We start from the raw sequence: 17,772 nt of genomic DNA on the forward strand, positions 1-17,772 counted from the left end.
GGAAATAACCAAAGGCTCAGCATGCCGTGCCGGAACCAGATTAGGGCCTGAAGCCATCCAGCGGTGTTGCAGCCAGCTCACAAGAAAACGAGTTGAAGAAAGGAGCTCAGGGGCACTGTAACTCACAAACCTGCAGAGTTATAAATGACAGCTATCGTCCAAAAATAGACTGAAGTAAGGCTGCCAAGAGGACTTGAAAGCGGGGCAGAATTGCAGGAAACCGATTTCAGGAGGTAGACTGGAATTGCATTGAAAGCATAGGAAAAGAGGCAGAACGTCCACAATGATGCACTTGGCCAAAAAGGGCGTATGCGTTTTTTCCTGAATATATTCAGGAAAAAACGCATACGCCCTTTTTGGCCAACCAAGCAAGCTTGCAAAGGAAATCTGCACTACAATGAAGTCTCACTTCCCCCCGGTCAAAAGGGCCATCTGAAAAAAGTGTAAAATCCAGAAAGGCAGGACAGGCCATGGAGAACTGGGAGCCTTGTTATGCTGAAGGGCGGGATGTAAATTGCCAACAACCACTCGGGAGAAGTGTATGGTGTTTCCTGAAACATCTAAAAAACTAAGCAACAGAACCTAGGGCACTTCCACTTATGGTCCTATAGCTTAGGGAAATTAAAATCAAAAAGACACAGCCACCCCAAAGTTTGGAACGGCTCTGTTTACAAGAACCTCGTTTACAGTACAAGTTCAACATCGCAGAAAGTGAAAAATGGATAAAGAAGTTGTGGTATTTACTTACAAAGCAATATCACTCAGCAATGAAATCTGTGTCATCAGGCCCTTAGCAGCACAATGACTGGATTCAGGTATGATGATTCTAACTGAAATAAGTCACACAGAAAAAGAAACATCATAAGATATCAGTAATACACGGAATGTAAACTTGGCTACACAGGAACTGAATTACAGAACAGAACAGGGTCTCAAATTTAGAAAACCAACTTATGCTTGCTTAAGGGTAAAGGTGAGTTGGGGTGCTGCATAAAACCAGAGATTGAAATGAGCACAGATAAAGTTCCTTAAGCCAAATATGGAATAGACAAGAGCTACTCCTTGCTCAACGAAATGGACTCAACACCGCATATTAAACGCCTAAGAATGTACCTGACTAGTAATTATCTTAAAACCTATGGATTGCTATGTCTCCGAAAGAGAATCAATCATGTGTACAGGGGCATAAACGCAGCAGTGATAGGACTGGAGAGGTTCGGTGAGCAAATGAAGACCCTTTGAAGTCATATTGCATGGTACCCATTACACGGGTCTCAACTCTCCAGGTTTAAGGTATTCTTCCTTCAGCTAAAACATGCATGTGGAACCCAGAGTATGATCAACCGTGTGATCGGGAGACGTGTTCAAATATGTCTCAGTTTTCCTCCCCTGGTACTCGGGTGCAACATTCCAGACGCTTTACTAACACTCTCCCCACTTGGAGAGTCAGCGCCTTTAATCTCCTGTTTGGCCCAGTTTGCAATTTCTGCAGTAGATGAACAGGAATAGGGAGAACCAATGAGAGACTAGCTGGAGGTGTCTGGACGGGCAAATTTAACTCTCATTTCCCACCAGGAAGAGGAAATAACCAAAGGCTCAGCGTGCCGTGCCGGAACCAGATTAGGGCCTGAAGCCATCCTGCGGTGTTGCGGCCAGGTCACAAGAAAGCAAGTTGAAGAAAGGAGCTCAGGGGCACTGTAATTCACAAACCTGCAGAGTTATAAATGACAGCTATCGTCCAAAAATAGACTGAAGTAAGGCTGCCAAGAGGACTTGAAAGCGGGGCAGAATTGCAGGAAACCGATTTCAGGAGGTAGACTGGAATTGCATTGAAAGCATAGGAAAAGAGGCAGAACGTCCACAATGATGCACTTGGCCAAAAAGGGCGTATGCGTTTTTTCCTGAATATATTCAGGAAAAAACGCATACGCACTTTTTGGCCAACCAAGCAAGCTTGCAAAGGAAATCTGCACTACAATGAAGTCTCACTTACCCCCAGTCAAAAGGGCCATCTGAAAAAAGTGTAAAATCCAGAAAGGCAGGAGAGGCCATGGAGAACTGGGAGCCTTGTTATGCTGATGGGCGGGATGTAAATTGCCAACAACCACTGGGGAGAAGTGTATGGTGTTTCCTGAAACATCGAAAAAACTAAGCAACAGAGCCTAGGGCACTGCCACTTATGGTCCTATAGCTTAGGGAAATTAAAATCAAAAAGACACAGCCACCCCAAAGTTTGGGACGCCTCTGTTTACAAGAACCTCGTTTACAGTACAAGTTCAACATCGCAGAAAGTGAAAAATGGATAAAGAAGTTGTGGTATTTACTTACAAAGCAATATCACTCAGCAATGAAATCTATGTCATCAGGCCCTTAGCATCACAATGAGTGGATTCAGGTATGATGATTCTAACTGAAATAAGTCACACAGAAAAAGAAACATTGTAAGATATCAGTAATATACGGAATGTAAACTTGGCTACACAGGAACTGAATTACAGAACAGAACAGGGTCTCAAATTTAGAAAACCAACTTATGCTTGCTTAAGGGGAAAGGTGAGTTGGGGTGCTGCATAAAACCAGAGAATGAAATGAGCACAGATAAAGTTCCTTAAGTCAAATATGGAATAGACAAGAGCTACTCCTTGCTCAACGAAATGGACTCAACACCGCATATTAAACGCCTAAGAATGTACCTGACTAGTAAGTACCTTAAAACCTATGGATTGCTATGTCTCCAAAAGAGAATCAAGCATGTGTACAGGGGCATAAACGCAGCAGTGATAGGATTGGAGAGGTTCGGTGAGCAAATGAAGACCCTTTGAAGTCATATTGCATGGTACCCATTACACGGGTCTCAACTCTCCAGGTTTAAGGTATTCTTCCTTCAGCTAAAACATGCATGTGGAACCCAGAGTATGATCAACCGTGTGATCGGGAGACGTGTTCAAATATGTCTCAGTTTTCCTCCCCTGGTACTCGGGTGCAACATTCCAGACGCTTTACTAACACTCTCCCCACTTGGAGAGCCAGCGCCTTTAACCTCCTGTTTGGCCCAGTTTGCAATTTCTGCGGAAGATGAACAGGAATAGCGAGGACCAATGAGAGACTAGCTGGAGGTGTCTGGACGGGCAAATTTAACTCTCATTTCCCACCAGGAAGAGGAAATAACCAAAGGCTCAGCGTGCCGTGCCGGAACCAGATTAGGGCCTGAAGCCATCCTGCGGTGTTGCGGCCAGGTCACAAGAAAGCAAGTTGAAGAAAGGAGCTCAGGGGCACTGTAATTCACAAACCTGCAGAGTTATAAATGACAGCTATCGTCCAAAAATAGACTGAAGTAAGGCTGCCAAGAGGACTTGAAAGCGCGGCAGAATTGCAGGAAACCGATTTCAGGAGGTAGACTGGAATTGCATTGAAAGCATAGGAAAAGAGGCAGAACGTCCACAATGATGCACTTGGCCAAAAAGGGCGTATGCGTTTTTTCCTGAATATATTCAGGAAAAAACGCATACGCCCTTTTTGGCCAACCAAGCAAGCTTGCAAAGGAAATCTGCACTACAATGAAGTCTCACTTCCCCCCGGTCAAAAGGGCCATCTGAAAAAAGTGTAAAATCCAGAAAGGCAGGACAGGCCATGGAGAACTGGGAGCCTTGTTATGCTGATGGGTGGGATGTCAATTGCCAACAACCACTCGGGAGAAGTGTATGGTGTTTCCTGAAACATCTAAAAAACAAAGCAACAGAACCTAGGGCACTTCCACTTATGGTCCTATAGCTTAGGGAAATTAAAATCAAAAAGACACAGCCACCCCAAAGTTTGGAACGGCTCAGTTTACAAGAACCTCGTTTACAGTACAAGTTCAACATCGCAGAAAGTGAAAAATGGATAAAGAAGTTGTGGTATTTACTTACAAAGCAATATCACTCAGCAATGAAATCTGTGTCATCAGGCCCTTAGCAGCACAATGAGTGGATTCAGGTATGATGATTCTAACTGAAATAAGTCACACAGAAAAAGAAACATCATAAGATATCAGTAATACACGGAATTAAACTTGGCTACACAGGAACTGCATTCCAAAACAGAACAGGGTCTCAAATTTAGAAAACCAACTTATGCTTGCTTAAGGGGAAAGGTGAGTTGGGGTGCTGCATAAAACCAGAGATTGAAATGAGCACAGATAAAGTTCCTTAAGCCAAATATGGAATAGACAAGAGCTACTCCTTGCTCAACGAAATGGACTCAACACCGCATATTAAACGCCTAAGAATGTACCTGACTAGTAAGTATCTTAAAACCTATGGATTGCTATGTCTCCAAAATAGAATCAAGCATGTGTATAGGGGCATAAACGCAGCAGTGATAGGATTGGAGAGGTTCGGTGAGCAAATGAAGACCCTTTGAAGTCATATTGCATGGTACCCATTCCACGGGTTTCAACTACCCATGTTTTAGGTATTCTTCCTTCAGCTAAAACATGCATGTGGAACCCAAGTATGATCAACCATGTGAATGGGAGACGTGTTCAAATATGTCTCAGTTTTCCTCCCCTGGTACTCGGGTGCAACATTCCAGACGCTTTACTAACACTCTCCCCACTTGGAGAGTCAGCGCCTTTAACCTCCTGTTTGGCCCAGTTTGCAATTTCTGCGGAAGATGAACAGGAATAGCGAGAACCAATGAGAGACTAGCTGGAGGTGTCTGGACGGGCAAATTTAACTCTCATTTCCCACCAGGAAGAGGAAATAACCAAAGGGTCAGCGTGCCGTACCGGAGCCAGATTAGGGCCTGAAGCCATCCTGCGGTGTTGCGGCCAGCTCACAAGAAAGCGAGTTGAAGAAAGGAGCTCAGGGGCACTGTAATTCACAAACCTGCAGAGTTATAAATGACAGCTATCGTCCAAAAATAGACTGAAGTAAGGCTGCCAAGAGGACTTGAAAGCGGGGCAGAATTGCAGGAAACCGATTTCAGGAGGTAGACTGGAATTGCATTGAAAGCATAGGAAAAGAGGCAGAACGTCCACAATGATGCACTTGGCCAAAAAGGGCGTATGCGTTTTTTCCTGAATATATTCAGGAAAAAACGCATACGCCCTTTTTGGCCAACCAAGCAAGCTTGCAAAGGAAATCTGCACTACAATGAAGTCTCACTTCCCCCCGGTCAAAAGGGCCATCTGAAAAAAGTGTAAAATCCAGAAAGGCAGGACAGGCCATGGAGAACTGGGAGCCTTGTTATGCTGATGGGCGGGATGTAAATTGCCAACAACCACTCGGGAGAAGTGTATGGTGTTTCCTGAAACATCTAAAAAACAAAGCAACAGAACCTAGGGCACTTCCACTTATGGTCCTATAGCTTAGGGAAATTAAAATCAAAAAGACACAGCCACCCCAAAGTTTGGAATGGCTCTGTTTACAAGAACCTCGTTTACAGTACAAGTTCAACATCGCAGAAAGTGAAAAATGGATAAAGAAGTTGTGGTATTTACTTACAAAGCAATATCACTCAGCAATGAAATCTGTGTCATCAGGCCCTTAGCAGCACAATGAGTGGATTCAGGTATGATGATTCTAACTGAAATAAGTCACACAGAAAAAGAAACATCATAAGATATCAGTAATACACGGAATGTAAACTTGGCTACACAGGAACTGAATTACAGAACAGAACAGGGTCTCAAATTTAGAAAACCAACTTATGCTTGCTTAAGGGGAAAGGTGAGTTGGGGTGCTGCATAAAACCAGAGATTGAAATGAGCACAGATAAAGTTCCTTAAGCCAAATATGGAATAGACAAGAGCTACTCCTTGCTCAACGAAATGGACTCAACACCGCATATTAAACGCCTAAGAATGTACCTGACTAGTAAGTATCTTAAAACCTATAGATTGCTATGTCTCCGAAAGAGAATCAAGCATGTGTACAGGGGCATAAACGCAGCAGTGATAGGATTGGAGATTCGGTGAGCAAATGAAGACCCTTTGAAGTCATATTGCATGGTACCCATTCCACGGGTTTCAACTACCCAGGTTTTAGGTATTCTTCCTTCAGCTAAAACATGCATGTGGAACCCAGAGTATGATCAACCATTTGATCGGGAGACGTGTTCAAATATGTCTCAGTTTTCCTCCCCTGGTACTTGGGTGCAACATTCCAGACGCTTTACTAACACTCTCCCCACTTGGAGAGTCAGCGCCTTTAACCTCCTGTTTGGCCCAGTTTGCAATTTCTGTGGAAGATGAACAGGAATAGCGAGAACCAATGAGAGGCTAGCTGGAGGTGTCTGGACGGGCAAATTTAACTCTCATTTCCCACCAGGAGGAGGAAATAAACAAAGGCTCAGCGTGCCGTGCCAGAAACAGATTAGGGCCTGAAGCCATCCTGCGGTGTTGCGGCCAGGTCACAAGAAAGCGAGTTGAAGAAAGGAGCTCAGGGGCACTGTAATTCACAAACCTGCAGAGTTATAAATGACAGCTATCGTCCAAAAATAGACTGAAGTAAGGCTGCCAAGAGGACTTGAAAGCGGGGCAGAATTGCAGGAAACCGATTTCAGGAGGTAGACTGGAATTGCATTGAAAGCATAGGAAAAGAGGCAGAACGTCCACAATGATGCACTTGGCCAAAAAGGGCGTATGCGTTTTTTCCTGAATATATTCAGGAAAAAACGCATACGCCCTTTTTGGCCAACCAAGCAAGCTTGCAAAGGAAATCTGCACTACAATGAAGTCTCACTTCCCCCCGGTCAAAAGGGCCTTCTGAAAAAAGTGTAAAATCCAGAAAGGCAGGACAGGCCATGGAGAACTGGGAGCCTTGTTATGCTGATGGGCGGGATGTAAATTGCCAACAGACACTCGGGAGAAGTGTATGGTGTTTCCTGAAACATCTAAAACACAAAGCAACAGAGCCTAGGGCACTGCCACTTACGGTCCTATAGCTTAGGGAAATTAAAATCAAAAAGACACAGCCACCCCAAAGTTTGGAACGGCTCTGTTTACAAGAACCTCATTTACAGTACAAGTTCAACATCGCAGAAAGTGAAAAATGGATAAAGAAGTTGTGGTATTTACTTACAAAGCAATATCACTCAGCAATGAAATCTGTGTCATCAGGCCCTTAGCAGCACAATGAGTGGATTCAGGTATGATGATTCTAACTGAAATAAGTCACACAGAAAAAGAAACATCATAAGATATCAGTAATACATGGAATGTAAACTTGGCTACACAGGAACTGAATTACAGAACAGAACAGGGTCTCAAATTTAGAAAACCAACTTATGCTTGCTTAAGGGTAAAGGTGAGGTGGGGTGCTGCATAAAACCAGAGATTGAAATGAGCACAGATAAAGTTCCTTAAGTCAAATATGGAATAGACAAGAGCTACTCCTTGCTCAACGAAATGGACTCAACACCGCATATTAAACGCCTAAGAATGTACCTGACTAGTAAGTATCGTAAAACCTATGGATTGCTATGTCTCCAAAAGAGAATCAAGCATGTGTACAGGGGCATAAACGCAGCAGTGATAGGATTGGAGAGGTTCGGTGAGCAAATGAAGACCCTTTGAAGTCATATTGCATGGTACCCATTACACGGGTCTCAACTCTCCAGGTTTAAGGTATTCTTCCTTCAGCTAAAACATGCATGTGGAACCCAAGTATGATCAACCATGTGAACGGGAGACGTGTTCAAATATGTCTCAGTTTTCCTCCCCTGGTACTCGGGTGCAACATTCCAGACGCTTTACTAACACTCTCCCCACTTCGAGAGTCAGCGCCTTTAACCTCCTGTTTGGCCCAGTTTGCAATTTCTGAGGAAGATGAACAGGAATAGCGAGAACCAATGAGAGGCTAGCTGGAGGTGTCTGGACGGGCAAATTTAACTCTCATTTCCCACCAGGAAGAGGAAATAACCAAAGGCGCAACGTGCTGTACCGGAGCCAGATTAGGGCCTGAAGCCATCCTGCGGTGTTGCGGCCAGCTCAAAAGAAAGCGAGTTGAAGAAAGGAGCTCAGGGGCACTGTAATTCACAAACCTGCAGAGTTATAAATGACAGCTATCGTCCAAAAATAGACTGAAGTAAGGCTGCCAAGAGGACTTGAAAGCGGGGCAGAATTGCAGGAAACCGATTTCAGGAGGTAGACTGGAATTGCATTGAAAGCATAGGAAAAGAGGCAGAACGTCCACAATGATGCACTTGGCCAAAAAGGGCGTATGCGTTTTTACCTGAATATATTCAGGAAAAAACGCATACGCCCTTTTTGGCCAACCAAGCAAGCTTGCAAAGGAAATCTGCACTACAATGAAGTCTCACTTCCCCCCGGTCAAAAGGGCCATCTGAAAAAAGTGTAAAATCCAGAAAGGCAGGACAGTCCATGGAGAACTGGGAGCCTTGTTATGCTGATGGGCGGGATGTAAATTGCCAACAACCACTCGGGAGAAGTGTATGGTGTTTCCTGAAACATCTAAAAAACAAAGCAACAGAACCTAGGGCACTTCCACTTATGGTCCTATAGCTTAGGGAAATTAAAATCAAAAAGACACAGCCACCCCAAAGTTTGGAACGGCTCTGTTTACAAGAACCTCATTTACAGTACAAGTTCAACATCGCAGAAAGTGAAAAATGGATAAAGAAGTTGTGGTATTTACTTACAAAGCAATATCACTCAGCAATGAAATCTGTGTCATCAGGCCCTTAGCAGCACAATGAGTGGATTCAGGTATGATGATTCTAACTGAAATAAGTCACACAGAAAAAGAAACATCATAAGATATCAGTAATACACGGAATGGAAACTTGGCTACACAGGAACTGAATTACAGAACAGAACAGGGTCTCAAATTTAGAAAACCAACTTATGCTTGCTTAAGGGTAAAGGTGAGTTGGGGTGCTGCATAAAACCAGAGATTGAAATGAGCACAGATAAAGTTCCTTAAGCCAAATATGGAATAGACAAGAGCTACTCCTTGCTCAACGAAATGGACTCAACACCGCATATTAAACGCCTAAGAATGTACCTGACTAGTAAGTATCGTAAAACCTATGGATTGCTATGTCTCCAAAAGAGAATCAAGCATGTGTACAGGGGCATAAATGCAGCAGTGATAGGATTGGAGAGGTTCGGTGAGCAAATGAAGACCCTTTGAAGTCATATTGCATGGTACCCATTACACGGGTCTCAACTCTCCAGGTTTAAGGTATTCTTCCTTCAGCTAAAACATGCATGTGGAACCCAAGTATGATCAACCATGTGAACGGGAGACGTGTTCAAATATGTCTCAGTTTTCCTCCCCTGGTACTCGGGTGCAACATTCCAGACGCATTACTAACACTCTCCCCACTTGGAGAGTCAGCGCCTTTAACCTCCTGTTTGGCACAGTTTGCAATTTCTGCGGAAGATGAACAGCAATAGCGAGGACCAATGAGAGGCTAGCTGGAGGTGTCTGGACGGGCAAATTTAACTCTCATTTCCCAACAGGAAGAGGAAATAACCAAAGGCTCAGCGTGCCGTACCGGAACCAGATTAGGGCCTGAAGCCATCCTGCGGTGTTGCGGCCAGCTCAAAAAAAACCGAGTTGAAGAAAGGAGCGCATGGGCACTGTAATTCACAAACCTGCAGAGTTATAAATGAGAGCTATCGTCCAAAAATAGACTGAAGTAAGGCTGCCAAGAGGACTTGAAAGCGGGGCAGAATTGCAGGAAACCGATTTCAGGAGGTAGACTGGAATTGCATTGAAAGCATAGGAAAAGAGGCAGAACGTCCACAATGATGCACTTGGCCAAAAAGGGCGTATGCGTTTTTTCCTGAATATATTCAGGAAAAACCGCATACGCCCTTTTTGGCCAACCAAGCAAGCTTGCAAAGGAAATCTGCACTACAATGAAGTCTCACTTCCCCCCGGTCAAAAGGGCCATCTGAAAAAAGTGTAAAATCCAGAAAGGCAGGACAGGCCATGGAGAACTGGGAGCCTTGTTATGCTGATGGGCGGGATGTAAATTGCCAACAGACACACGGGAGAAGTGTATGGTGTTTCCTGAAACATCTAAAAAACAAAGCAACAGGGCCTAGGGCACTGCCACTTATGGTCCTATAGCTTAGGGAAATTAAAATCAAAAAGACACAGCCACCCCAAAGTTTGGGACGCCTCTGTTTACAACAACCTCGTTTACAGTACAAGTTCAACATCGCAGAAAGTGAAAAATGGATAAAGAAGTTGTGGTATTTACTTACAAAACAATATCACTCAGCAATGAAATCTATGTCATCAGGCCCTTAGCATCACAATGACTGGATTCAGGTATGATGATTCTAACTGAAATAAGTCACACAGAAAAAGAAACATCATAAGATATCTGTAATACACGGAATGTAAACTTGGCTACACAGGAACTGAATTACAGAACAGAACAGGGTCTCAAATTTAGAAAACCAACTTATGCTTGCTTAAGGGTAAAGGTGAGTTGGGGTGCTGCATAAAACCAGAGATTGAAATGAGCACAGATAAAGTTCCTTAAGTCAAATATGGAATAGACAAGAGCTACTCCTTGCTCAACGAAATGGACTCAACACCGCATATTAAACGCCTAAGAATGTACCTGACTAGTAAGTATCGTAAAACCTATGGATTGCTATGTCTCCAAAAGAGAATCAAGCATGTGTACAGGGGCATAAACGCAGCAGTGATAGGATTGGAGAGGTTCGGTGAGCAAATGAAGACCCTTTGAAGTCATATTGCATGGTACCCATTACACGGGTCTCAACTCTCCAGGTTTAAGGTATTCTTCCTTCAGCTAAAACATGCATGTGGAACCCAAGTATGATCAACCATGTGAACGGGAGACGTGTTCAAATATGTCTCAGTTTTCCTCCCCTGGTACTCGGGTGCAACATTCCAGACGCTTTACTAACACTCTCCCCACTTGGAGAGTCAGCGCCTTTAACCTCCTGTTTGGCCCAGTTTGCAATTTCTGCGGAAGATGAACAGGAATAGCGAGAACCAATGAGAGGCTAGCTGGAGGTGTCTGGACGGGCAAATTTAACTCTCATTTCCCACCAGGAAGAGGAAATAACCAAAGGCTCAGCGTGCCGTACCGGAACCAGATTAGGGCCTGAAGCCATCCTGTGGTGTTGCGGCCAGGTCACAAGAAAGCGAGTTGAAGAAAGGAGCTCAGGGGCACTGTAATTCACAAACCTGCAGAGTTATAAATGACAGCTATCGTCCAAAAATAGACTGAAGTAAGGCTGCCAAGAGGACTTGAAAGCGGGGCAGAATTGCAGGAAACCGATTTCAGGAGGTTGACTGGAATTGCATTGAAAGCATAGGAAAAGAGGCAGAACGTCCACAATGATGCACTTGGCCAAAAAGGGCGTATGCGTTTTTTCCTGAATATATTCAGGAAAAAACGCATACGCCCTTTTTGGCCAACCAAGCAAGCTTGCAAAGGAAATCTGCACTACAATGAAGTCTCACTTCCCCCTTGTCAAAAGGGCCATCTGAAAAAAGTGTAAAATCCAGAAAGGCAGGACAGGCCATGGAGAACTGGGAGCCTTGTTATGCTGATGGGCGGGATGTAAATTGCCAACAAACACTCGGGAGAAGTGTATGGTGTTTCCTGAAACATCTAAAAAACAAAGCAACAGAGCCTAGGGCACTGCCACTTATGGTCCTATAGCTTAGGGAAATTAAAATCAAAAAGACACAGCCACCCCAAAGTTTGGGACGCCTCTGTTTACAAGAACCTCGTTTACAGTACAAGTTCAACATCGCAGAAAGTGAAAAATGGATAAAGAAGTTGTGGTATTTACTTACAAAGCAATATCACTCAGCAATGAAATCTATGTCATCAGGCCCTTAGCATCACAATGAGTGGATTCAGGTATGATGATTCTAACTGAAATAAGTCACACAGAAAAAGAAACATCATAAGTTATCAATAATACACGGAATGTAAACTTGGCTACACAGGAACTGAATTACAGAACAGAACAGGGTCTCAAATTTAGAAAACCAACTTATGCTTGCTTAAGGGGAAAGGTGAGTTGGGGTGCTGCATAAAACCAGAGATTGAAATGAGCACAGATAAAGTTCCTTAAGTCAAATATGGAATACACAAGAGCTACTCCTTGCTCAACGAAATGGACTCAACACCGCATATTAAACGCCTAAGAATGTACCTGACTAGTAAGTATCTTAAAACCTATAGATTGCTATGTCTCCGAAAGAGAATCAAGCATGTGTACAGGGGCATAAACGCAGCAGTGATAGGATTGGAGAGGTTCGGTGAGCAAATGAAGACCCTTTGAAGTCATATTGCATGGTACCCATTCCACGGGTTTCAACTACCCAGGTTTTAGGTATTCTTCCTTCAGCTAAAACATGCATGTGGAACCCAGAGTACAATCAACCATTTGATCGGGAGACGTGTTCAAATATGTCTCAGTTTTCCTCCCCTGGTACTCGGGTGCAACATTCCAGATGCTTTACTTACACTCTCCCCACTTGGAGAGTCAGCGCCTTTAACCTCCTGTTTGGCACAGTTTGCAATTTCTGCGGAAGATGAACAGGAATAGCGAGAACCAATGAGAGGCTAGCTGGAGGTGTCTGGACGGGCAAATTTAACTCTCATTTCCCACCAGGAGGAGGAAATAACCAAAGGCTCAGCGTGCCGTGCCAGAACCAGATTAGGGCCTGAAGCCATCCTGCGGTGTTGCGGCCAGGTCACAAGAAAGCGAGTTGAAGAAAGGAGCTCAGGGGCACTGTAATTCACAAACCTGCAGAGTTATAAATGACAGCTATCGTCCAAAAATAGACTGAAGTAAGGCTGCCAAGAGGACTTGAAAGCGGGGCAGAATTGCAGGAAACCGATTTCAGGAGGTAGACTGAAATTGCATTGAAAGCATAGGAAAAGAGGCAGAACGTCCACAATGATGCACTTGGCCAAAAAGGGCGTATGCGTTTTTTCCTGAATATATTCAGGAAAAAACGCATACGCACTTTTTGGCCAACCAAGCAAGCTTGCAAAGGAAATCTGCACTACAATGAAGTCTCACTTCCCCCTGGTCAAAAGGGCAATCTGAAAAAAGTGTAAAATCCAGAAAGGCAGGACAGGCCATGGAGAACTGGGAGCCTTGTTATGCTGATGGGCGGGATGTAAATTGCCAACAGACACTCGGGAGAAGTGTATGGTGTTTCCTGAAACATCTAAAACACAAAGCAACAGAGCCTAGGGCACTGCCACTTATGGTCCTATAGCTTAGGGAAATTAAAATCAAAAAGACACAGCCACCCCAAAGTTTGGGACGCCTCTGTTTACAAGAACCTCGTTTACAGTACAAGTTCAACATCGCAGAAAGTGAAAAATGGATAAAGAAGTTGTGGTATTTACTTACAAAGCAATATCACTCAGCAATGAAATCTATGTCATCAGGCCCTTAGCAGAACAATGAGTGGATTCAGGTATGATGATTCTAACTGAAATAAGTCACACAGAAAAAGAAACATCATAAGTTATCAGTAATACACGGAATGTAAACTTGGCTACACAGGAACTCAATTACAGAACAGAACAGGGTCTCAAATTTAGAAAACGAACTTATGCTTGCTTAAGGGGAAAGGTGAGTTGGGGTGCTGCATAAAACCAGAGATTGAAATGAGCACAGATAAAGTTCCTTAAGCCAAATATGGAATAGACAAGAGCTACTGCTTGCTCAATGAAATGGACTCAACACCGCATATTAAACGCCTAAGAATGTACCTGACTAGTAAGTATCTTAAAACCTATGGATTGCTATGTCTCCGAAAGAGAATCAAGCATGTGTACAGGGGCATAAACGAAGCAGTGATAGGATTGGAGAGGTTCGGTGACCAAATGAAGACCCTTTGAAGTCATATTGCATGGTACCCATTCCACGGGTTTCAACTACCCAGGTTTTCGGTATTCTTCCTTCAGCTAAAACATGCATATGGAACCCAAGTATGATCAACCATGTGAACGGGAGACGTGTTCAAATATGTCTCAGTTTTCCTCCCCTGGTACTCGGGTGCAATATTCCAGACGCTTTACTAACACTCTCCCCACTTGGAGAGTCAGTCCCTTTAACCTCCTGTTTGGCCCAGTTTGCAATTTCTGCGGAAGATGAACAGGAATAGCGAGAATCAATGAGAGGCTAGCTGGAGGTGTCTGGACGGGCAAATTTAACTCTCATTTCCCACCAGGAAGAGGAAATAACCAAAGGATCAGCGTGCCGTACCGGAACCAGATTAGGGCCTGAAGCCATCCTGCGGTGTTGCGGCCAGCTCAAAAGAAAGCGAGTTGAAGAAAGGAGCTCAGGGGCACTGTAATTCACAAACCTGCAGAGTTATAAATGACAGCTATCGTCCAAAAATATACTGAAGTAAGGCTGCCAAGAGGACTTGAAAGCGGGGCAGAATTGCAGGAAACTGATTTCAGGAGGTAGACAGGAATTACATTGAAAGCATAGGAAAAGAGGCAGAACGTCCACAATGATGCACTTGGCCAAAAAGGGCGTATGCGTTTTTTCCTGAATATATTCAGGAAAAACCGCATACGCCCTTTTTGGCCAACCAAGCAAGCTTGCAAAGGAAATCTGCACTACAATGAAGTCTCACTTCCCCCCGGTCAAAAGGGCCATCTGAAAAAAGTGTAAAATCCAGAAAGGCAGGACAGGCCATGGAGAACTGGGAGCCTTGTTATGCTGATGGGCGGGATGTAAATTGCCAACAGACACACGGGAGAAGTGTATGGTGTTTCCTGAAACATCTAAAAAACAAAGCAACAGAGCCTAGGGCACTGCCACTTATGGTCCTATAGCTTAGGGAAATTAAAATCAAAAAGACACAGCCACCCCAAAGTTTGGGACGCCTCTGTTTACAACAACCTCGTTTACAGTACAAGTTCAACATCGCAGAAAGTGAAAAATGGATAAAGAAGTTGTGGTATTTACTTACAAAACAATATCACTCAGCAATGAAATCTATGTCATCAGGCCCTTAGCATCACAATGACTGGATTCAGGTATGATGATTCTAACTGAAATAAGTCACACAGAAAAAGAAACATCATAAGATATCTGTAATACACGGAATGTAAACTTGGCTACACAGGAACTGAATTACAGAACAGAACAGGGTCTCAAATTTAGAAAACCAACTTATGCTTGCTTAAGGGTAAAGGTGAGTTGGGGTGCTGCATAAAACCAGAGATTGAAATGAGCACAGATAAAGTTCCTTAAGTCAAATATGGAATAGACAAGAGCTACTCCTTGCTCAACGAAATGGACTCAACACCGCATATTAAACGCCTAAGAATGTACCTGACTAGTAAGTATCGTAAAACCTATGGATTGCTATGTCTCCAAAAGAGAATCAAGCATGTGTACAGGGGCATAAACGCAGCAGTGATAGGATTGGAGAGGTTCGGTGAGCAAATGAAGACCCTTTGAAGTCATATTGCATGGTACCCATTACACGGGTCTCAACTCTCCAGGTTTAAGGTATTCTTCCTTCAGCTAAAACATGCATGTGGAACCCAAGTATGATCAACCATGTGAACGGGAGACGTGTTCAAATATGTCTCAGTTTTCCTCCCCTGGTACTCGGGTGCAACATTCCAGACGCTTTACTAACACTCTCCCCACTTGGAGAGTCAACGCCTTTAACCTCCTGTTTGGCCCAGTTTGCAATTTCTGCGGAAGATGAACAGGAATAGCGAGAACCAATGAGAGGCTAGCTGGAGGTGTCTGGACGGGCAAATTTAACTCTCATTTCCCACCAGGAAGAGGAAATAACCAAAGGCTCAGCGTGCCGTACCGGAACCAGATTAGGGCCTGAAGCCATCCTGTGGTGTTGCGGCCAGGTCACAAGAAAGCGAGTTGAAGAAAGGAGCTCAGGGGCACTGTAATTCACAAACCTGCAGAGTTATAAATGACAGCTATCGTCCAAAAATAGACTGAAGTAAGGCTGCCAAGAGGACTTGAAAGCGGGGCAGAATTGCAGGAAACCGATTTCAGGAGGTTGACTGGAATTGCATTGAAAGCATAGGAAAAGAGGCAGAACGTCCACAATGATGCACTTGGCCAAAAAGGGCGTATGCGTTTTTTCCTGAATATATTCAGGAAAAAACGCATACGCCCTTTTTGGCCAACCAAGCAAGCTTGCAAAGGAAATCTGCACTACAATGAAGTCTCACTTCCCCCTTGTCAAAAGGGCCATCTGAAAAAAGTGTAAAATCCAGAAAGGCAGGACAGGCCATGGAGAACTGGGAGCCTTGTTATGCTGATGGGCGGGATGTAAATTGCCAACAAACACTCGGGAGAAGTGTATGGTGTTTCCTGAAACATCTAAAAAACAAAGCAACAGAGCCTAGGGCACTGCCACTTATGGTCCTATAGCTTAGGGAAATTAAAATCAAAAAGACACAGCCACCCCAAAGTTTGGGACGCCTCTGTTTACAAGAACCTCGTTTACAGTACAAGTTCAACATCGCAGAAAGTGAAAAATGGATAAAGAAGTTGTGGTATTTACTTACAAAGCAATATCACTCAGCAATGAAATCTATGTCATCAGGCCCTTAGCATCACAATGAGTGGATTCAGGTATGATGATTCTAACTGAAATAAGTCACACAGAAAAAGAAACATCATAAGTTATCAATAATACACGGAATGTAAACTTGGCTACACAGGAACTGAATTACAGAACAGAACAGGGTCTCAAATTTAGAAAACCAACTTATGCTTGCTTAAGGGGAAAGGTGAGTTGGGGTGCTGCATAAAACCAGAGATTGAAATGAGCACAGATAAAGTTCCTTAAGTCAAATATGGAATAGACAAGAGCTACTCCTTGCTCAACGAAATGGACTCAACACCGCATATTAAACGCCTAAGAATGTACCTGACTAGTAAGTATCTTAAAACCTATAGATTGCTATGTCTCCGAAAGAGAATCAAGCATGTGTACAGGGGCATAAACGCAGCAGTGATAGGATTGGAGAGGTTCGGTGAGCAAATGAAGACCCTTTGAAGTCATATTGCATGGTACCCATTCCACGGGTTTCAACTACCCAGGTTTTAGGTATTCTTCCTTCAGCTAAAACATGCATGTGGAACCCAGAGTACAATCAACCATGTGATCGGGAGACGTGTTCAAATATGTCTCAGTTTTCCTCCCCTGGTACTCGGGTGCAACATTCCAGATGCTTTACTTACACTCTCCCCACTTGGAGAGTCAGCGCCTTTAACCTCCTGTTTGGCACAGTTTGCAATTTCTGCGGAAGATGAACAGGAATAGCGAGAACCAATGAGAGGCTAGCTGGAGGTGTCTGGACGGGCAAATTTAACTCTCATTTCCCACCAGGAGGAGGAAATAACCAAAGGCTCAGCGTGCCGTGCCAGAACCAGATTAGGGCCTGAAGCCATCCTGCGGTGTTGCGGCCAGGTCACAAGAAAGCGAGTTGAAGAAAGGAGCTCAGGGGCACTGTAATTCACAAACCTGCAGAGTTATAAATGACAGCTATCGTCCAAAAATAGACTGAAGTAAGGCTGCCAAGAGGACTTGAAAGCGGGGCAGAATTGCAGGAAACCGATTTCAGGAGGTAGACTGAAATTGCATTGAAAGCATAGGAAAAGAGGCAGAACGTCCACAATGATGCACTTGGCCAAAAAGGGCGTATGCGTTTTTTCCTGAATATATTCAGGAAAAAACGCATACGCACTTTTTGGCCAACCAAGCAAGCTTGCAAAGGAAATCTGCACTACAATGA

At 43.9% G+C, this 17,772-nt stretch overlaps 1 long non-coding RNA gene across 5 annotated transcripts in view; it reads right to left on the bottom strand.

Annotated features, from left to right (window-relative positions):
- LOC307181351 overlaps positions 1-17,772 on the bottom strand; it is a 339,010-nt gene that overhangs the window by 298,723 nt on the left and 22,515 nt on the right. Inside the window, exon 1 of one of the 5 annotated variants that reach the window (XR_013826477.1) lies at positions 10,223-10,242. The exons of 3 other annotated variants lie outside the window; for them this stretch is intronic. This is a non-coding gene — a long non-coding RNA (uncharacterized lncRNA). Of the gene's footprint in view, positions 1-2,328; positions 2,387-10,222; positions 10,243-17,772 lie in introns of those variants that run through there. One more of the 5 variants, XR_013826478.1, reaches the window with a different exon arrangement.

The sequence above is a fragment of the Stenella coeruleoalba genome (genome assembly GCF_951394435.1).
Source record: "Stenella coeruleoalba genome assembly, contig: scaffold_237, whole genome shotgun sequence".
In the NCBI taxonomy this organism is placed as follows: Eukaryota; Metazoa; Chordata; class Mammalia; order Artiodactyla; family Delphinidae; genus Stenella; species Stenella coeruleoalba.